The 21990-nt window shown below is 50.4% G+C and overlaps 1 long non-coding RNA gene across 2 annotated transcripts; it reads left to right on the forward strand.

Annotated features, from left to right (window-relative positions):
* Window positions 1-8: 8 nt before the first annotated feature.
* On the forward strand, window positions 9-21568 carry LOC144456634 (uncharacterized). 2 transcript variants are annotated; one of them, XR_013485642.1, is made up of 5 exons: window positions 9-473; window positions 1385-5362; window positions 5495-5643; window positions 8909-9074; window positions 16186-21568. It is a non-coding gene; the product is annotated as an uncharacterized LOC144456634 (long non-coding RNA). The 2 variants fall into 2 exon arrangements; XR_013485641.1 differs by having other exon boundaries at window positions 5495-9074.
* The last annotated feature ends 422 nt before the right edge of the window (window positions 21569-21990 follow it).

A 21990-nucleotide genomic window follows, 5' to 3' on the forward strand; every position in this document is an offset into this window, starting at 1 on the left:
GACGTCCACGTGGCCGCGCTTCTCTTCAGACCGGCCCCAATCCCGGGAAGATTCCCCCTGCTATGATCCCCGCCTCTTCTGGGCTGGCCTGTCCTGGTCTCCATGGCAACCCCGGCTTGGCCAGGCAAGGGCTTCTGGGAAGTGTAGTGTTCCTGCCGGGACGTGTGTGCGCATGCCCAAAAGGGAGGCGGACCGCACTGTCCTGGACTCCATGGCAACCCCGGCTTGGCCGGGGAAGGGCTTCTGGGAAGTATAGTGGTCCGGCCGGGACGTATGTGCGCATGCCCAAAAGGGAGGGGGAACAGACTGTCCCGGTCTCCACGGCAAACTTCTGGGAAGTGTAGTGTTCCGGCTGGGACGCGTGTGCGCATGCCCAGAAGGGGTTTCTTTGAGGGACTTTGGGTCTCTGTCCTCTCTTCCCCTGGACTCCCGAGTGATTGTGGGCATCCGCCCAGCCTCCCGCTATCCTTGGGGTCTGCGTCTGCACGGCTGGGGGGCGGGGGGATGGGACACCTGGGTTCTACATCGAACTGTTGTTTCTAATTATTAAATGAGCCTGGGGAGGGGGTGAGAAAAATCAGTCAACATTTATTAAGTACTTATGTGTACCAGCCGCTGTGCTAAGAAGGGCAAAAGACAACCTCTGCCCGCGAGAAGCTTCCCATCTAACGGGGGAAATGACCGGCGTACACCAGTACATACCAAGCGAGTTCTAGGCAGGAAAAATCAGACTCATTAAAATCCACAGAGAAGGCTGCAGTAGAATTGGGGGGGGGGGATGGGACGAGCTTCCTGTAGCGGGGCGGGGGGGGGAGTGTTAGCTGGGCTTAAGGAAGCGGCAGGGCGATCATGCGTGAAGTCCGTTCGGAGAGGAAGCTAAGCTAGGGTCAGTGCTGGCACAGCTGCACCCCTGGGCACAGACACGGTCCGGGCAGTCCTGGAGCTGCCTGGCTGCCCTCTGCCTGTGCCTCGCTACGATGTATGCTGTTTGCGCCCACTCTTTCCCTGGGCTTGGCCGGCGTGTTGGTGGGGGGTAGTTCCACAGGTTTGTTTAGACAAGGTTTTGTGGCTGCTGTCCTTCCCTGCCATCTTAGTAAATGCCTTTACTGGAGATCATTTTCTGCTGACTGACTTGAGAGGAAGCATGCTGGTGGGGACCCGTACACTATCCATAGAATGGGAAGTAGGAGCCATCATCTAGGAAGTGCAAGATGGGAGAAATATCCTGGAGAGGGTGCTGTGGGATTTTGTCTGGGAGATATCTGAGTCCTTTATGGCCCTATGAATTTTCAGGGTCTACCTGGGACACCTTTCCGTCTGGATCGCTCCTTAATTTTGCAAGAATACACCAGAGAAAAATTAGCATGATTTTCTTTTGTTTTAGATCCTGCTACCTTCCCTACAGCCATCATCCTCACCTCTTCACAGGAACCTTGGATTCTGCCCTGGTAAGAGAGCTTTCACCTCATCTTACCCAGATCCAGGCCTCCACCTCCTGTTCAAGACACAGGGTCTAAACCATGCCAACTCTGTATTGGTGTTCGGTCACGTTCCATTCTTTGTGACCCCCATTTGGGGTTTTCTTGCAAAGATACTGGAGTGATTTGCCATTTTATTGTCTAGCTCATTTTAGGGTCACATGGCTACCAAGTGTCTGAGGCTGGATTTGTACTGGGGTCTTCTTGACTCCAGGCCGGGCACTCTATCCACTTTACCACCTAGGTGCCCTAGCATGCCAACTCTGTTACAGCCCTATTCCGTTTTCATCTCTCCTGCATGTATTGTTTTCCCTTCTCATTTAATCTCCTGAGGGGATTGTAGAAAAATGCTAGCCCGTTACAGCCCAGATCCCCCACAGACACACCAGCTGCCATCCTGGGGACACTGGGAAGAAATAAAGAATGACCCGTAGACTTTCCTGCAGCTGGGTGGCACAGTGGCTTGAGTGCTGCTGAAAGCAGGAAGACTCATCTTCCTAAGTCCAAATCTGGTCTCAGACACTTAACTCTGGGCAAATCATTTTGCCCTGTTTGCCTCAGTTTCCTCATTTGTAAAATGCTCTGGAGAAGGAAATGGCCAACCTCTCCAGTATCTCTGCCAAGAAGACCCCAAATGGGGGCCACGGAAACTCGAACACAACTGAAATAATTGAACGACAAGTAGACTTCTCCATTCAGACCAGCAGTAAGTTTGGTCTGTCCCAGTCCCAGACCATCCTCTATTCACTGTCACAAAGGTTTGCCTAGAGGACAGGTTACTCCCGTACTCAGGAAACTCCAGGGGCTCCCACTCACCTCCAGTATCAAATGCCAATTCTTCCGTTTGGCGTTCAAAGCCCTCTGCCTGTAACCCCAAATCCAGCCTTTCCAGGCTTCTCACACTTACTGACCCCGTGAACTCTGTGATCCATAGACAATGGCCTACCTGTGCCTCCTCAAAGAAAACCCTCCACCCGGGCCCTCGGGGGAATTTCCTCCAGCTGTATCCGGGCCTGGAATGGTCCTTCCTCATCTCCACCTCCCGGCTTCCTCCAAGGCCCTTCTACAGGAAGCCTTTTCCAAGTCTCTATCCTCATGCCTTCTCTCTGTGGATCATTACAGTTGCTGCTGCATCTGGCTTGTTTGTACAAAGTTGTTTCCTGCTGTCTTCCCCGGTCAGACGGTGAACTCCTCAAGCACAGTCTAAGGTCTCTGTCCCCCTAGTACTTAGGGCAATGCCTGGCACACAGTAGGAGCTTAACCAAAGCTTCTGCTGTCCTGCAGACACAAACACTGGTGAGCCTGGGAGGCTGCAGATGGCCTGCTCAGTCCTGGCAGCCTCTTGCTTCTTAGGGGTGTGCTAAGCCTTCCATGCTTGCTCGGGGCCTCTCCAATGAAGGTGCTGCTAACTAGTTTGATAGTTGAGAGACGTGGCCTGGGACACTGCCCAGCTCTTCAGCTATCTGGATGTGATTCTCATGCATTGTCACTGAGGTCCGAGAACTTTTTCTCAGTCTCAGGCCCAGGAGATTGATTAATTGGGCACCTGACTTTAAGTGAGGGTAAGTGTGGGGGGAATGTTTTTATCCTTAAGTGGGGTAGCACTGGATAAATCAGTCCCCCACCCTCATCCTTACACATCCTAATTATGAGACATAGAAAGTTCCTCCTCCTTCTTCCCCATTTCTTGGCTTTCCCTTCTGTTCTTAAAATTGTAAGGAAGAAGATGAGGAGGTCAGGTTGGTTTCTACCTGGAGCATTTAGAAAGTGTGTTTTCCTTTAAAGGGTATCACACCAGCAACATTTATTGGGGAGAGAGGGCAGGTTGGAGGGGATTGGAAACCTGAACTCCACCTCCAGGTGTACTGGACTTATGGGAAGGCGGCATCTCTCCCTCACTGGTGAGGGATGGAAGGCGTTTACAGTGTTCCCCTGAGCACAGCAGCTTTACTGAGGGAGCAGCCCCCAAGCAGCAGGGATCTTTCTTTCTGGGTTTCAGCCTGGTTTTGGCAGCAAAGAATCCTCTGAGATGGTCCTGGGGGTTGGGGGTCATGGCATTGTTTTCTCCTAGGCCCTCCTATTGGTGGAAACATGTGCTGGCCTACAGAATGCCATCTCAACATTGGCATTGTGTTGGGAACGTCCAAATGGGGTCAGGGTTAACCCTTCTCCTCCAACCTCAGCTGCCCTGAAGTGGAGACTAGTCTCTGACCTCTCAGGAAACATCCCAACCTCTTCCCACATCTCTGCCCGCCTTAATTAATCAATCAATCAATAGCATTAAGTGCCCACTATGTGCCATGACCAATGAGTCAGGGAGACAGTGTGGCTGGTAATGAAGTAGGTGGTGGAGGGAAGCCATGTCCTCAGATGAGACCCAGGTCTCAGTGAGGCCAGAGATGGCAAGAGTGAGAAGGGGAGAGGCTGAATATGAAAGGATGCACTTTAGTTACGGAGCTGGCATTCCACAGGGCACGGTGAAAGGGGAGGCCCGGTCTGGAGAGGAACAGTGAGGACGCAGGGGCGAGGGAGATGAGGATGAGAGAAGGGGCAGTTGGAGATGGTGAAGCAAGGGTGGACTTAGGCAGCCAAGGGTCACTCCTCGTTCAGCTTTTTCAGTTCTGATTCTTTATCAACTCGTTTGGGGTTTTCTCAGCAAAGATACTAGAGTGGTTTGCCAATCCTTCTCCAGCTCATTTTATCAATGAGGAAAAGAGGCAAACAGGCTTAAGTGACTTGCCCAGGATCACCCAGCTAGTAAGTGTCTGAAGCCAGGTTTGAACTCGAGAAGATGAGTCTTCCTGACTTCAGGCCTGGTGCTCTGTCTGCCGTGTCACTTGGCTAGTTACTCCTACTCTTCAGAATGGTGAAAATTTCAGTCTTCCTTGGAGACAGTATGGACCAGATCCCAGATCAGGCACCTGTCTCCCTATACAAGATGCAAGCTACGTGGGTGGTTATCTTTGCTGTTGTTTCACCCCTGTCCGCCTGGATTACTACAATAGCTGTATGTAGGGGGTCCTGCCTGCCCCGGGTCTCTTCCCACTCTGGTCCATTCTCTAGTTACCAAAGTGATTTTTCCTAAAGCACAGGTTTGATCAGTCATTCCCCTGTTCAGTAAACTCCCAGGGCTCCCTATGCCTCTAGGATCACACATAAAGTGCCCTGTTGGGCATTCAAAGCATTTCATAACTGCTCCCTCCTGCCTTTCCAGTCTCCTTATACCTTCTTATCCCAGTGACCCTGGCCTCCTGGCTGTCCCCCAGGCCTGGAACCCTCAACCTCCCCCATTCCCAATCCTGACCTCTCTGGCTTCCTTCTAGTGCCAGCTAAAATTCCTTCTTTTCTTTCTTTCTTTTTTTTTTTTTTTAAGGCAATTGGGGTTAAGTGACTTGCCCAGGGTCACACAGCTGTTAAGTGTCAAGTGTTTGGTCTGAGGTCAGATTTGAACTCTGGTCCTCCTGACTTCAGGGCTGGTGTTCTATCCACTGCATCACCTAGCTGCCCTCTAAAATCCCCTCTTTTCCTGGAAGCCTTCCCCAACCCCTCTTAACTGCAGGGCCTTCTAACTGTTGATTATTTTTTCTTTGTCCTGTCTACAGCTTGCTTTCTATGTATTAGCTTGCTTGTTGTAGGTAGACTGTCATTTCCTTGAGGGCAGGAACTGTCCTTGGCCTCTTTTTATATCCCCAGGACTTGGCACGGTGCCCGGTACACAGTAGGCACTTAATAAATGTTGATGGAATTGAATCCAGTTTCCCGACCTCGGAGATATGCTCGACTCCTGCCTTGGAGCTCGTCTGTATACAAGCCCAGGCAATCGCCACTGAATCTTCTAAAAAAGATACTTTGAAAGTTTCGAGAGCATGAGAAATCCTTCCAGGGTAATTGAGAGCCTTCCTGAAGACTGGATGTAATCTGGGTGGGGGGGGGAAGACGCCTTCCACCAGAGGGCATGGCCAACCCTAACTATCTGAGTCCCCAAAGAAAAGACGAGATAGTCCTGTCTTTCCCAGGTGCAGGACATGCTGGGAACCTCCTGGGAAGATGCCTCCTGATTGGAGCAGGTGAGATTCCGCCCAAAGAAAAGACGAGATAGTCCTGTCTTTCCCAGGTGCAGGACATGCTGGGAACCTCCTAGGAAGATGCCTCCTGATTGGAGCAGGTGAGATTCCGCCGAATGGGATTCTCCATGTGGATCACGGCAGTCCTTCACGGGTGGATGGAGGGTGCAGGATGACGCCTGTTTCTGGGCGCTGCCTTTAAGGAGCTTGTTTCGCCCAACCCTGCCTATTTGTTACAAGACAATTTTCTATTCTTTTTTTTTCCCAGTGGGGTGAGAAACAGGGGGAGGGAAATAGATTTCTATAAATTAAAAAAAAAAAACTTTTAAAATTGAGAGAGGGTGAAGCTACAGGTGTGGGATGCTGCAGGCACCTGCAGGTGGGGTCACTGTGTCATTAGCTTTGGGGGGAATCTGGAAGCGGTTGGAGCCAGGAGCCTTGACTGGCCAATAGAGACTTCAGGCTAAGAAGGGAAGCAGCCTGTGGGTGGAGTCAGGCCCACGCAGCCGCCCTGCTCCCCCCTCTTTCTGCCCTGCCCCCCCCTTCCCCTTCCTCTGTCTGGGCTTTCAGGCTAGATTTCAGTTCTTAACATAGGCAGAGATGGGGCCATCTGATGGGTGCTGCCCTCTGACTCCCTCCTGGGAAATTCACCAAGCATCCTCAGTCACACACAGCTGCTTCCCTTGGACAAGGCAGGAGATCTTCCCAGGCTTTCCTCAAGCTGAAATCTCCTCCAACTCTTTCCGGGCTCTCTACAAACATGTCCAGGTAAAAAAACAAAAAGGTAAATAAACCAAAAACTAACTGGATTCTGGAGCTGAAGTCAAGAAGACCAGAGTTCAAATCTGGCCCCAGATACTTTCTAGCGATGTGACCTGGGCAAGTCCTGAGCGTCTCTGTGCCTCAGTTTTCTCTTTTGTAAAACAGGGACAACATCACCTGCCTCCCAGGGTTTGGGGGATGATAAAGTGAGACAATGTTTTCTAAGTGCTTTGGAAAGCCTAATGTGTTACGTACATGCAAGCTATTTTTACTGTTCCTTCCTGACCCTTCACCCCACCACAGAAAGAACCAGTGTTTTCCTTGTGTTATCTTATATGTGGACTCTGTGTTCATCCTGACAGAAGGCAAGGCCCTTGAAGGTAGGGACTGCTTCCCTTTTGTCTTCGTATCTCCAGCCTGGCACATAGTAGGTGCTTAATAAACACTTGTTAATTGATGGACTGGTTGGCTCTCTGTTGGGTCACCCTCCCTTCTCTCCCCTCCCCTTCATTGTCAAACTGCTTGAAAAAGCTGCCTATCAAAAGATAACAAAGACAAATTAATTGTTAGTGGGGCCAGTAAAAGACAGGCCTGCTCCCTGAAGCATGATTTTTCATACCGTACTTGGAGTGAGGTTTCAATCCTGCCCCTGGCACTCACTAGCTGTGTGTGACTGTGGAAGAGTAACTTCACGTCTCAGATATGTGAATGAATATAAGACAGTCTTGCCTCCTTTCCTGGTGGCTATGAGTGTAAGGAAGCTGGTCCTTGAAAGCTAAGGGCCTAGTCACATGCAAGGAGCCACTAGGGAGGTGTTAAGCTGCCTGAAAAAATGCAGTAAAGAGCCTAGGTGACCCCTTTCTGAGGAGTGGGCAAGCCCCTTGAATGAATCAGACGGTCTGGTAGAAGTACCATCTACCTCATTTAGGCCAGGCAGATTTCTCCCTAAAAATGCAAGGAAATTGTCCTTTCCGCTTAACTGGTAAAGGGGCTGGTCTCCAACTGCTGACACAACTTCCTGCCTACCTCAGACAGTGGTCTCCAAACAAGAGCTACCTGAGTCTGTGAGATGGCCCCAGGGAGGCCATGGACTGGCCCCAGGAGATGTGTGATCAGCTTAGCAGAGGGTGGGCAGAAGGGGCACATCTCTCTCTCCCTACATTGGCATAGGGTTTTTCTCCCACCTAACCACATCGACTCTAATCCCCCAATAATCTGCAGTTCCCTGCCCCACTGGGCAAGCTCTCACCCAACCCTTTTCTGAGCCAGGCATCAGCCCCTCTGATCTCCTGCACCCATAGCAGCAGCTTCCCAAGGTCCCATTGGAAAATCCCAGCCCCATCTGCTGTCCCCTGACCACCTTAAGGCTGCAACAGTCACCCTGAAAGGGTGGTGGCCCATTGAGCAGTGAGTAAGATACCTGCTTCTCCTTTTTTAGTTTTCAGTGAGACCAAGGGAGTCACACAGGGATAGCTGGTATGGATAGGTGGTGATTTGCATGGCAGATTATTCTATTACCTTTTCCCCCAAGGCTACCCTTCTTCCAAATTTCCCCGTTATTGATAAGGACACTGCCATCATCTCGGTGACCTGCATTGACAGCTTCAGTGTCTCTTACCCTGTATGTAGCACCAGGTGCCGCATTTTTTTTGGTTTCTGTCATCCCTGCTCTCCTACCTGTCCCCTTCTCTTCACTTTGTATAGCCACCACTCTGGTCCAGGCTCTCATCACTTCTTGACTAGACTATTCAAATCATTCTCCTGCCTTGGGACTCTCCCCATTCCAGTCTTTCCTGTACAGCTACCCAAATGAGCCACAAATCTGATCATGTCACTCCTGCCTAGTAAACTCCCATGGCTCCTTTTGACACCTAACATCAGCTATCATTTTATCTTAATCTCAATCCTTTTAAATTCCTATTTCAGTAGGTTTCATAATGTAAATTATTATTTAAAAGGTAGTACATGTGTACTCCAATGTACTGTGATCTCATCATTGGGAAATCCCCCTAAAGATGAAGATCAAAATCCTTCCCCGCCTGGCCAGCCTGTGGGACTCTCATCTTTGTGCTCCCAGAGGTTCATCACAGGCACTTCACCCACAGTGCTGGAGGTGTCTCACTTTCTCCCAATGTCACCAAGGCCTAACCAGTGGAGGACTCTGACCATCTACCTGTCGTCCTTCATTGTCACCAAGTGGCGACCAGTCCATCCTCTCTTTCCGTCACACAAATTTTCATCGACGTGTTTGTTCCTCTTCTTCCTCATTGGTTCTATGCTGCATCCTGCCCATTTCAACCATAAGCCTTTTCATTTCCTTCACTGAGATGCTCATCTTTAGTTCTTTGGAGGTAGCATACCATACAACAGCATGTGTCTCTATCTAAAAAATGGGTCCTTGCTGTTACGGGAAGCTTGAGATCAGTAAAAGTGACTTGTAGTTTCTTAAAATCAATCAAATCTGCTCTCTTCATTTTCAAGAATGGGCCCACATCACTGTCCATCTATCTCGTCTGTCACAAACAGGCGGGTTCTCTCCAGGGTGTCCATTCAGATGTAACTGAAATTGGTCAATAGATATTCATCTCGTTCTTTACTGTGTAGATGGGCAGACCGAACTCCGCTTCGGGACAACCACATCACGGATCTCTCCTAGGAGACGCCACAAAGTATCGGATTGTGTGCAGTCAACACAAGTGGAGGAGGACCCCAACATTCCCAGGGAATCCTACTTTGACCTGGACTCTGCGGGATCCGCTCCGGCACAGGGGTGAGTGAATATGCCAGGAGGCATCTCTTTGTCTGCTTACCAGCACTTGTTACCGGGGCCTCATTGAGCAGGCTTCTTTCCGTTGTGGAATCTTGAATGATCTCTCTAAAAGCATGAAAGAAACCTTGTTGGAAGAGAGCCTGTAAGGTGGTGTCTCGTTCGACCACGTCCAAAGCGCTTTTATATCAACAAGTGACGAGCACAAGGGGGTTCAGTGTGTCTGCACCTTTCAGATGGCTATGAGGCGGCCCAAGCGAGGTGGGCTGACCATCTTCGATGGAAAAAAGCTTGTTGAGTACTTATTGTGAATCTTTTGCTATCTCTTCTTTCCGTACTTTCTTTCCACTTTTGTCCTTGAATGTCCTTGGGACGACTTTGCTTAGCTGGCTGGCTTGCCAAGCTCCCTGTAGTCTGGTTGAACCCTGAGGTGCTTCTTTCTGTCTTGTGAGAAGACGCGGTTTGGGGAGTGTTGAGTTTAAGGTGTCTACATGACGTCCACTCCCGGATGTCCGATAGGCCGGGGGAGATGTGATGTTGGAGGTCAGCACGGGGTTGGGGGCTGGAGAAATAGATTTGGGAGTCATCCGCACAGGGTGATAAGTGAGCCCGCGAGAGTTGGTCAGATGATCAAGTACAGTAGTCTGGAGGCAGAAGAAAGAGGCCTGAGAGGGAGCCTACCAGTGAGCCGCCCGGCCTTGGTGAGCGTGGCCCGCAGAAGGTCCAGGAACAGAGACAGGTGCCGGCACGTGGGTAGGACGCGTACTGAGAAAAGGTCCTCAGATGTGACCGTGGAGAGATCTCTGGGAACTCTGGAGAGGACCGCCTCTGTTGAAGGATGGGGCCGGAAGCCAGACCGTAGAGAGTGGAGAAAGGGGACGTTAGGCACCAGACTGCATCTCTCCTTGGGGAGGTGGAGTCGTTTTGGGGGCCATCTTCCTCTTCCCAAATGAGTCAAGGTTATTCGGGGGCTCATAGAAAGTACTTGGGAAGGAGAATTGATCAGATGCTCCTCTGGGAGGATTCTTGGGGTTCACAGCTCTAGACCAGAAGGAACCTTGAGGCCACGTAGTCCAGCATCCCCATTTCTACAGATGAGGAAACCAAGGCCCTAGGAAGTCAAGGCACTTGCCTACTCATGCTATTCTCTGTAAGAATTCTCTGAATGGGTGATTTTATGATGAACTGACCACCCCACATAGGGTGCACAGAACTCAGCAGAGGTCTCAGGAGGCTGAGGATGAGATGGGGGCACTCAGGTTTGTGTCTCAGCTTAGGTCTCCATCAGCTAGCAGGATGGTGCCAAAGCCTCCTGTCTCAGCTCAGCTGGAGGGAGAAGAGTGAGGAGAAAGATGGCAGGCAGCTCAGACGTGTGTTGATAAAGATGCTTAACGACAGCTCACCAAAATATGATGTACATGGGACATTTTCTTCATCACCTTCTTAGGTCTAGACAATCACTCAATGTAAAAGTCAAGACCTAATTGATAGCATTTGCAACCTCCCAGATGGGAATGCTCCACACTTGACAATGGTACCACTCTCAGGAGTGGTTCCAGCTGGCTCTAGCACACCCCTCACTGTTCCCCTGGATTGGCTGCCTGGGATGCCCAGGGTGGGGTGGGAAGACTCACCCACCTTATCGCTGCTGAGCATGCAGAAATCTGTTACTGCTAGGCACTAGGGACCTGGGCTGACCTCAGCAATCTCACAGTTTTGAAAATAAGGAGTGCCCTGTCCAGCACTGCAGAAGAATAAAACAAGAGTGACACTGTAATAACCTGCGTAGGGAGGGAGGACAAAGTATCCGAGGAGGTTACTTTTCACGTTGCCATTGCCCACAGGGAGGAAAAGCCTTGAGGCTGGCTCCCGGGGACAGAACAGCAAACCCCTCATTCTCCAGAGCTGCCTGGCTCTGCCTGGATACATTTTCTGACTGTGCTCAAGGCCAACGCTGCAGCTGTGTCCAGGACACAGATGTAGATAGATAGGTCTACCTTAGGAACAAGGCCACCTCCCTGTAGTGATCGGCATTATGCGATGCCTCCCAGCAAAGGGGGCGGAGAGTGGTAGGTCGCACATGCTGTCAGACAAGGCTGATGTGGGGGTTGGTTTTGTTGAACTGTTCAGTGAGGTTTTTGTTTTGTTTTTAAGTATTAAATCTTTGGTACAAGAGAATGCTCACTGGTTGGGGGAGGGGAACATTTGGAAACCAAGAGGATACAACAGGCATCAATAAAACTTTCAAACAAAAAGATCATAAATCTGAAAGGGACCTGGGGGGGCATCTGGCCCATTTCACAGAGGAGGAAATGGAGGCCCACAGAGATTAAGTTACTTGCTAAGAGGCAGGATTTGAATCTAGGTCTTCCTACTCCAGAGCTGCTGCTGTTCCCACAACCCCACAGGAAACCCAGAAAGAGTTGGATAAACTTGGACAGAAGTAGGCAAAGGACCAGGGGCACCATGAGTCTGAGGACAACAGTAAGGTGGAGAAACCAACTGTCAGTGCAGTGACCGATGTGGACAGGGGACTGGCAGGGAAGAAGACAGGAGCCAGGAGGGTAGTGGGCTGCCCGTTCAGAGCGAGGCATACATTGTCAGAAATAATCTAGGTGGCTTATTAACTGTAATTCTTTGTTCCAAGGGAAGGTTTTATGAGGGGGGGAGGGGAAATAGGGCAAATGAGGAAGAGTCCTTGGGACATGACAGCCTTGAAAAAGAACAGCAATAAAGCATTATTTTTTTCCTTAAAAAGGAAGATAATGATCTGTAAGTTAGGAATCTATGAGCTTGAATTTTTTTTCTGGCAAAATTCTGAAAGGAATTCTAGTTAGCAATAGTAACTAGCATCTACATTGTGCCTTAGGGTTTGTAAAGCCCTTCACAAATAGTTTCCCATTTAATGCTCACAACAACTCTGGGGGATGGGCACTCTTGTTATCCCCATCTTACAGGTGAGGAAACTGAGGCTAAAAGTGGTTTAGTGACTTGCCCAGGGACATACAAGTCTCTGAGATGAGATGTGAGCCCAGGTCTTCCTGACTCAGGACCAGTACTGTATTCACTGTGGGAAAGATGCAATGACCACAGAGCCATCATGGCTTCATCAAACATGGGTCGTGCCAACACAAGTATTTGAGACCAAGAGCCATTCCCCCAGAGATAAGTGGTCTAAGAATAGTCAGGCACAGGTTTTCAAAGAATTGCAAACTGGTAACAGCCACATGAAAGAATGCTCTAAATCACTTAGAAAAAGAGAAAGGCAAATCAAAGCAACCCTGAGGTTTCACCTCATCGTCGACCAGCAAAATGTCCAACATGAAAAAAGGCGGGGATAGTTGACGTTAAAGAGATCGTGGGGAGACAGGTGCATGTTCGCACATTCCCCTTTTGGGGGGCTGCCTAGAGGCAGGTGGTTTTTGTCCATCAGTTTGCTTTGTGGTTTCTCTTTTTGACAATGAGTGGGCCCAGGAAGGTTGTGGCATGAAAACTAAAGGCATCGATAAAACTGCTTAAAATGCTTCTATTTCATAACCAAACTTCCAGAACATTCTCTGCTTGCCTCTATTTCCTCTCCCACTCACTTTGCACACCCTCTGATTTCCCTCTCTCTCCAGTTACCAATGATCTCTCTATTGCCAAACCTACAGGGAAGGTCACTGGTTTGGACTGCTGCTTTTGATGAAGACACTTAGAGCTGGAAGGGAACTCAGAAGTCACCTCTTTCAACCCTTTCATTTTATAGATGAGGAAACTGAGGCTGGAAGTGGTTAAATGACCTAGCCAAGGCCGTGCGGGTAGGATTTGAAACCAGATTCTCTGGCTCCGCCATGCTATCACACCCCGCTGCCCGGAGTTTAATGAGCCGAGGCAAGGCCTCAGAGACTTCCTTAGATGAATCTGTACCACGGTTGAGCAAGGTTGCTCAGGTGACTCACAGAACCCAGTTTGAATCCCAGCTCTGCTGCTTACCTTGAGGCACTTATCCAGCCTCGGGGGTCCCAGCACTGTGGTTGTTCTGCCGATTCGGTTGTGTCCAGCTTTTCCTGACCCTCCTTGGGGTTTTCTTGGTGTTTCCTTCTCCAGCTCATTTTACAGATGAGGAAACTGAGGCAGACAGGGTTAAACAGGGCACATAATCTGAGGTCAGATTTGAACTCAGGAAGATGAGGCTTCCTGACTCCAGCCCTGGCACTCTGTGCACTGTGCCCTAGCACTGCTAAATGCTTTTTACAAATATCTCATTTGATCTTCAAAATAATTCTGTCAGGTAGTTCTATTATCCTCACTTTACAGTTGAGGAAACTGAGGTAGGCAATAATGAAGTTACTTGGCCAGCATCACACAACTAATAAATATGTGAGGTTACATTTGAACTCTGGTCTTCTTTACTCCAGGTTCAGCACTCTCTCCACTATACCACCAGCTACCTGTGTGTGTATGCGTGTGTGTGTGTGTGTGTGTATGTGTGTGTGCGTGCGCGCGCGTGTGCACGCATGTATGTGCACAGGAGTTAGGTCTGAGTTCAAAGGCAGTACTGTAGACCGGTGCTGACAAACTTGATTGCTCTCAGAGCGAGGTCCAAGGATCTTGGGAGTCAGTCAGTGAGGAACCTTGTTTCCTCTCCAGAACATCTCTGACTCCTCTTCCCTCCCTCTGGTCCTGACACCCTCCTCAATCCCTTTCCATGGCGAAAGAGGGTGGGTGTAAGGACAGGCCCTCTCAATTCTTTCAGATGGAATCAAAGAGAGAGATTGATGTAGGTGAACCATTAGGAGAGGATTTCCAGGGGCTTGCTGGGAAAAGAGAAGGCTGCTGTGAGGACGTGCTTTTCTAGAGGTTAAGACTCATTACAAAGCTCCACCAATGCCATGGACTGGTTGCTCTGGGGAAGCCTGACCTCTAAAGAAAGACTTCCTCTTCTTTTTCTCACACTGACTCTCTACCAAAGAGGCCTGGGGAAATTTAGCAGAAAACCTAATTTTGTTTTGGTCTACGGCCTCCCCAAAACAGTCAGAAGGTGTCAAATGTGCAATGTAAAGCTACTCATTTCCTCCACAAGAAAGAAATACTGAGCGCAGGACGTGCTGACTAATGCACGTTGACATAGGCTTAACATAAGCAGCAATAGTGGTAACTGCTTGATTACAGGGAGCAGCTATGGAGCGCCACAGTGCAGAGAGCGTCAGGCCTGGAATCTGGCAGACTCCTTCTCCTGAGTTCAAATCTAGCCTCAGATACTAGCTGTGTGACCCTGGGCAAGTCCCTTAAGCCTGCTTGCCTCAAGATGGCGAAGCTCTCCAGTATCTCTGCTGAGAAAACCCCAAATGGGGCTGTGAAGAGTCTGAAATGACTGACAACAGCCACTCTACATGCTTTGTTGCTGTCATTCAGTCATTTCAGTTGGTTAAGTGACCTGCCCAGGGTCACACAGCTAATAAGTGTCTGAGGCCACATTTGAACTCAGAAAGAAGAGTGCTCCTGACTCTGGGCCCAGCACTCTCTTCCCTTCGTCTTGGCTATCCGTTACATACTACATACTGCTGTTATACTTCCCCTGGATCCTGACATCAGAACATGAAGCAGTTTGTAGGACTACTGAATAGGCACTTAGCCCAAAGAACTCAAGAGCTGCGGGGGCACCTGAACCAGAGACCCCCCAAGGCTTGACCTCAGGAGCCCTGTTCCATTACCCGTGATCAGACAAAAACCCAAAACACGGATCTGAGCCGGCAGCTGGCGGCTCGGGATCCTCGCCCAGCTGAGTCCCCAAAGGGCTGTTCCAGTCCAGTGTCAAACGAGTGCCCCTGTGGATGAGGACCCCCTAGGACAGGAGGAAAGCCTTCGGTTGGAACTTCATTTTCGCAGTTTTACAAGTTTAGAATTTAAGGTTATTTCCAATCACCTGATTTTTTTTATTTCACTTTTTTTTTAACTTTTCGTGTTCTTTCTTTTCACTGGAAATATTTTCTTCTGAGTCTAGGATTTGCTGTTTGGTTTTCCTTTGGGATGCCCCCTCCTAATTGTCCCAGAATTTTGCCCTGTGACTGTCAGGGTTATCACCTACACTAATGTCAATTTCTGTGAATCAGTTCTGCTTGGAGGGGGCCGTTCTTGAGTACACTGTCGTTTGGTTGCAAAACCAGTGTTTTTAGATCAGAGCTGGGGTGGTAAGGAGGGAAAGCTGCACCCCACTGAGCCCCAGCTGGAGGAGTGCTCCTGCCCTGTATTCCAGTGGAATCTTCCTGGTCTGCTGGGACTTTTCTTCCTCTCCTGGGGATTGTCACTAGAGGCAGAGCCCGGTCCACAGGTAAATGCCCTCCGTGAATAAGTGAGCAAAGCCGAGTAGCGTTTTACTGTGCTGGCTTTTTCAGTGTCATCAGACACAATTGGGATGAAGGAAACTGGCCGTTTGCAGGATGAGTTGCCAATCGCTGCAGGTTGTGAGACTCTAGCCCCCATTGCTGCTTGCTGTCTCAGTTGTGCTTTGTTCCTTCCGTGACTGTGCCCCTTACTTGCCCGAGGACTAGGTGTTGGGTCCCTGGAGGCATGACTGCCCCAGGTTTGAGCAACGCTGTGGCTGCACCCTCCTAAAGCCATTCCGCACTAGTGCATTTGCCTTTCATAGTCAGCCAGACTATACAAGGGGCTCAAAACAAAAGTGTCTTACTGGTATGGTCCATAAGCAGTGGCCATAAAACATTCCCACCATTAGCCTTCTTCCACCCAGTATCAGCCAGACGTGTGGGCATGTGTCTTGCCCTCAAGGAGTTGATGTGTGAGGCGATAGCCTTGGGCATGCCCGTATCGCCTAATGTGGAAGCACCCTGCAGCTTGCCTTTTCCTAGCACATGGGAAGGATGGCCTCCTTTGATTAGCTGCACAGCCAGGATAGGCTTTGTCTTGAAAACTGGCCAGTCTGAGACAGCCTCTCTCTTTTCTTGCTCTTTCCTGTGGCCAGGGTGGGGAAGAACAGAGTTCACTCTTAGCAGGGACAATGAACTGAACTAAAGAAGGCATACTGTCTTCCCTGCTCACACTCTGTTACCTGAGGCTTTAAGAAATGGGTCTGGGAGTGTTGTTTTCTGTCCTATTTCCTTGGCCTTCTCAGTTTTAGGTGCCAGTGGTGATCCCAGCAGACTTGGGCATTGGAGCCAAGATTGCAGGTGGAATATTGCAGCCAGCCAGCTAGCCCACTCAGGAAGCCCTCAGAAGCTGGGGAGCCTGGGACTCAAACCAGAGGAGGGGTTCTATTTGAGCTGGGCCTGTGCTCTGTGAGACCTGAGCTAATCTAGGACCCTAATCCCCTTCCCCTCCCCAGTCACTGAGGAGGCAAAAAGAAGTAGCATTGTGTCTCCTATGTGTTAGGGGAGTGTTTGTATATTTGTGATTATACCTTTTGAAGTAAATATTCCTTTGTAAAAGTTAATATGCCTATTAGTGACTAAATGGAACTGGGGGGCAGGGGCTCTCCCCTCCACTTGAGGGTCATCGTCAGTCAGGGCTGGGGCCCTTTGCAGAGCCAAGACACTCCAAACACCCTTTAAGGGCAGTGGAGAACCCTGGGAGAGGGTGAGAGGTGAGGCACCTGGCCTTCAGACGGTGGGGCCGACATAGGCAGTGTTACATATGTTTTATTGAAGGCAAACACCATGCAAATGGAAAATTAAATGCAAAAATAAGCTGAGTAATTTCCAGGGGAGGGGCATGATGATAACGTGAAGGGCCACTTGTTAACGGGACTGCAGAGGACACAAAGGAAGAGTATCACAGAGTGGGACAGGGGCGGGACTCTTTGGCCCTCTTTGGGAGTGAGGACTGGGGAGCTGCGGCCCTCCTGAGCCTTGGCTGCCTTCGGTGAGCCTCATTATGATCCACACATTTCATGTACGACTTGCCTGTTCTTTAGAGTTGGGCCGCTGCTAATTGGCCACACAAAACAACATCCGTAAGCATTTGCTGCCAATAACAGGAGAAAACAAACGGGGCAGTGCGCCCCTCCCCTTCCCCATCACTCCCATGTGCTCAGGGTAAATCTGATTCCCCGGGAAGCCCCTCCCCTCGAACAGCATCTCCGCCCCCTCACCCCAGCCTACCCATGGCATCTAGATTCAGAGAACAGAAGAGCAATGTGGGGGAGTCAAAACGGTGGGAGACATTGGGAGTTGGCACCTAGCTCAGCAGGAGAAAGCTCAATTGTATGTAATGGGGGCGATCAGAGGAGCCCCCCTCCCCCCATCCATTAGACCGTCCATTCCCTGTGATTCTAAGTCCGTGCCCTGCCCCTTTCCAGTGGGCCCTCACTAGAGGACACGTACAACCAGAGCTTCCCGGTGGGTTCCTTGGTCTCTATGACTAGCTTGCTAAAGTCCAGGCACAATGCTTCGGGCTACCATAGCCATCCCTTGCTGGTCCCCATCATCGGTGGTTATGTCAAAGATAACTGTGCCTAAGCGGGAAGCCTGAAAAGGAGAAACAACCTCTGTCTCTGTCTCTGTCTCTTTGTCTCTGGATCTCTCCCCTATTCCTGCCCCCCTCCTTTCCTTTCCCTCTCCCTCTCCCTCTCTTCTGCCACATGGCTCAGGACAGCTCATTTTCCTTGGGACTTCCAGAAAGGAGAAAAGGGCATTTACCTCCCTCCCCGTACCCCCAACCCCAGCGCAGCAGTGGGGGCTACCTAGACATGGCAGCAAGACCAGTTTTGCCTAGGTGGATGGGAGATGAAATTTCAAGTTCCTGGCTCTCCCTTCTTTTTGTTTTTCTCTGCTAGGCCATGGGTGGCATTCTGGGGGAACCCGGGGGATGCTGCCTCCTCCGAGGGGCTCTGGGTTCTGGGCACCTGGGGAAGAGAAAGTTCAGGCTTTTTCTCTCACTCTCTTCCTCACCATCAGTGAGTCAACAGGCATTCATTAGACACTCAATAACTGCCAGGAGCTGAGCTAAACTGGGCACCCAAAGAAGGCAAAAGCCCCTATTTTCTCCAAGTGAGGAAAACAACACTAAATAATTAAGCAGAGTCAGACTTATGCAGAACAGATGGGAGGTAACCTTAGGGGGCGGGATCTAGCAGCTGGGGAGAAGCGCATCATCGCTGTCAACAGGTGCCCCCCCGCAATCCTAAGGGAGAGCAGATACCAGCTGTCCCATGTTGTCAGCAGGATATTCAGTTACTGAAGAATCGGATTCCTTGTAGAAAGGTAGACTGAGCTCCACGAGACTTCCAGACTTGCCTTCCCAGCAGAAGGTCCCCCAGCCCTGCCTCCTAGCTTAGTTGGGGTGACTGAATTTCGTTCCCGTCGCCCACCTCAGGATGCAGGCAGATGTCTCCCACGTCATCAGCACCTGTACTTGGCAGCCTGGGGGTGAATACTCCTACCAGTTATATTTGTATAGCAGGGGCTGGAACATGCATGGAAATGGGCATACGCCAGTCATGCTGGGGAAAGAGTGTCAGCGCTCCTCCAGAAATCCCCAGGGTCTCCAAGCACATATGTGACAGAAGTCTGAAGGCTTTGTGCTTTGAGGTGATGAAACAGGCCCCTTATGGACCACAAAGCAGGAAGAAAGGATGATTTAGCAACAACAGACAACTTACCCTCTGCTACTGTCTTATCTTTTCTTCACCTAGAGGCAGGTGAGGGTAATATCAGCCCCCCTGGGAGAGTGTAACAATACTCATATTACCATACCCTGCATTAAGTCCCTCTGTCAATGCGAGTTTGTCTTTGAGCTTTGCATTTATTTTGTGTGAAGGGAATGAATGACTGTCCCATACCTAATTTACATTGTACATTGAACACTTTCCTATTCCTACCTTTTTGGAAGACCCTTACTAGAGATACGGCAAAACTTGGAGGCTGCTAGGTGGTACCATGCATGGATAAAGTGCTAGACTTGAAGTCAGGAAGACCTGAGTTCAAATGCAGCCTCAGAGAACACTTCATCTCTCTCAACTCAGTTTCCTCATCTGTAAAATGGGGATAATAATAGCACCTACCTCCCAGGGTTGTGAGGGTCAAATGAGATAATATTGGTAAAGTGCTTTGCCAGCCTCAAACCTTAACATGCTATATACATGCTAGCTAGTATTATTAAGCTCTAACTGATTTCCCTGAGGGTAAAGAGAACCACAGAGTATGGGAGAAGGTACCTAACTCCTCTTGTTGGAAGTCAGCTTCCCCAAGTCTGAACCTGGCCAGGGCAGAGAGCCCTCCTAGCAGAGGAGAGGGCACAGTGCCCCAGGCCCTTGTGCCCAGAAGCAGTTGTCATGATTTAGTTGTCCTTTCCAAGTCCTTTCATGGCCCTTTCCATCACTAATGCTAGAGCAGGCGAATTACCTTTGAAGTTGCAACAAGACTTAACAAAGCGCTAGAAAAGCTGGAATGGGAAGGGCACAACCCAGGGGCCTCCTCTCGTGGTTCTGCCCCTGTTCCCTTGACATTCTTTTGATGTATTCACATGTTCTGGTGATACGTTTCCTTTGGATATGACAGACGCAGCCCAAGCCCAACCAAGGCAGCCCTGAGGACTGCATGAGTTTCATGCTCAGGAGAGAGGATGAGATGGGAGAGGGAGAGGCTGGGATTGCAGGGAGCCTAGGACAGGGGGTGGAGGCGGGAGGATGCCGTGCTTGGGGACAGTCAGGAAGGTTGCGAGGAGGCAGGGGAGAAATCACATTTTGTTGGAACATTTCCCAGACAACCATGACGGTCCTCTGTAGGACATCGCACGTGGAGTGCTCTGTGGAGAATCCATTCCCTGGGTCTCCCCCTCCAAAGATCAGCTGCTTTTCTGGGTCGGTATCTGGGCAACCAGGTCATTCACTTAGCTGAGGAATAAGAATGAGAGGCAAAAGGATGGCCATTTTCAGAGAAAAGGAAATAGTCCTGGGAGGGCAGTGACCCCATGCTGGATTTGGAGGTCCTCGCAGTTATGTACCAGGAGAAAAGAGAAGGGGACTCAATCCTCCTGGCCCCTGTGGCTTGGACGTGAGCCCAAGGCAAACATGAACCCAGGAAGGTGCTGGACCGAGGTAAGGGGATTCAGCCTCTCATTCTCTGCCCTTCAAGCTCGAAGCTCATCCTTCTGATGCCCTCCTGGGCCACTCACACAAGCTGGCCCAGCTGAGAGCCTGTGCCATCCATGGGTACAGACGTTATAGCCTGGAGCCATCCTCCTCAGCTGCTGCTGGATGATGGGCAGGGAAGATTGCTGCGCAAGGTTTGGCATGGAGAGAGGCCTTGGGATTTCAATGAGGCAGGGACCTGTAGGGGAGGAAACATCCTCTGTGGAAGCAGTTATGTGGCACAGCGGAGCCGGCGCCAGGAAGACCTGCAATGGAGCCCCACCTCCCTCGCTGCAAGACCCTGGACAGCCAATCAAGAAACATTTATTAAGTGCCTACTTTGGGCCAGCCTCAGTGTCCTCATCTCTAAAATGGAGATAATAATAACCCCTAGCTCCCAGGGCTGTGAGGAGAATCAAATGAGATCTCTAAAAAGTGCTTTACAAACCTTCCAAGAGACACACAGCTGTGCTTACTTGAGACTTGCCTGGAGTATTGAGGGGTTAAGTGACTTGCTTGGGGTAACACTATCAGTGCGTGTCAGTCAAGACTTGAACCCAAGCACTCCTAACTGTGAGGCCAGCCCTCTATGCACTCAGGGGCTCAGGACCCAATGGGGGGTGGGCCCTGGAACTGAGCTGTGTGAGGGGCCCCCACTAGAGCAGTGACGGTAGCAGCAGCAGCAGCAGCAGGAGGATGTGCAGCCGTGGCAACAGGCCCGGGCTAGATAGACCCCAGCTCTCTGTGAGCACAGGGCTTGTCTGCGGCCCACACGCTGTCCTAGTAGGGGTATTTCTTGGGCGTCGTGTCCCTGCTTGGATGACTGTCATCAAGGACATCCTTTGACCCAACTACTCAAGCGGCTTGACTCGGCAAGAATGATCAAGGCTTCAGCTTTCCCCCAGCAGGTGACGCAGTCTCGCAGTGAGCACGTGGATGGCACCCTGCTGAATGTGCCGGGGACCCTGGGCCCCTAGCAGAAGGGGACAGGGTGTCACCATTAGACTGCGCACAATGTTTGTGTGAGAGTTATGGCTACCTACTGATCTGCACTTGGCAGTCTCAGAAGATGTGGAAACTTATCACAGGGAGATACGGCACCTGGCTGAGACACCGCCTAGAGCAGACCCCGTGCTGCTGGACTGTGGCCTCTGCTCAGGAGAGATCAGAGGAAAATCAGCAGCAGAATGAGGTTCCCCCCTTCCCATGGGCCCCCAGCTGGGGCCAGGCACTGTCCGGGGCTGGACGGCCATAAAATGGGCTAACATACTGGGAATACACAAACCACCCCCTAAACACCCAGAAACCACCCAGAAAGAGTGGCCAGTCCAGCAGTCTACAAAATAACCAGGAGCATGACCAGGGCCTCCAGGCAGGATAGACTGGAACACCAACAGAAATTCATTAAATGCTTCTCAGTAAACCACTACGTCATTTTCCTCCAGTCATTTTTCCTTTATTTTCTTTCCTTGTCCTGTTGCATTTCTAGAACCATGTCAAGTAACTGTGAAGACAGGGCCTCCTCCTCGATTCACCCCTGATGTCATCAGGAAACCTTCCAGAGCTTCTCACAGCATTATAAGTAATGGGAGCTCTTGGTATTAGAGAAGTGTTTTGATCAGAGTCCCAGACCAGAGAGGAGCAGGGATCTGGCCCTTCTACAGTGTGAATGACATGTGGCTGTCCAGCCTTAGCTCAGAGATTCCCACTTCTTTCCCCCAACAAGGGGGCCCAAAGCATCCGGGCAGGACCCTTTCTACTTTTGGGCAGCCCTGGGTTTTTGGTTTTACAGGGAACCTGAATCATCATTGCTTTTATCCATTTTCCCGGTCCCACTCTCTGGGCCAGCAA

Source organism: Phascolarctos cinereus, unplaced genomic scaffold (genome assembly GCF_003287225.1).
Source record: "Phascolarctos cinereus isolate Bilbo 61053 unplaced genomic scaffold, phaCin_HiC Scaffold_4;HRSCAF=312, whole genome shotgun sequence".
Lineage (NCBI taxonomy): Eukaryota > Metazoa > Chordata > Mammalia > Diprotodontia > Phascolarctidae > Phascolarctos > Phascolarctos cinereus.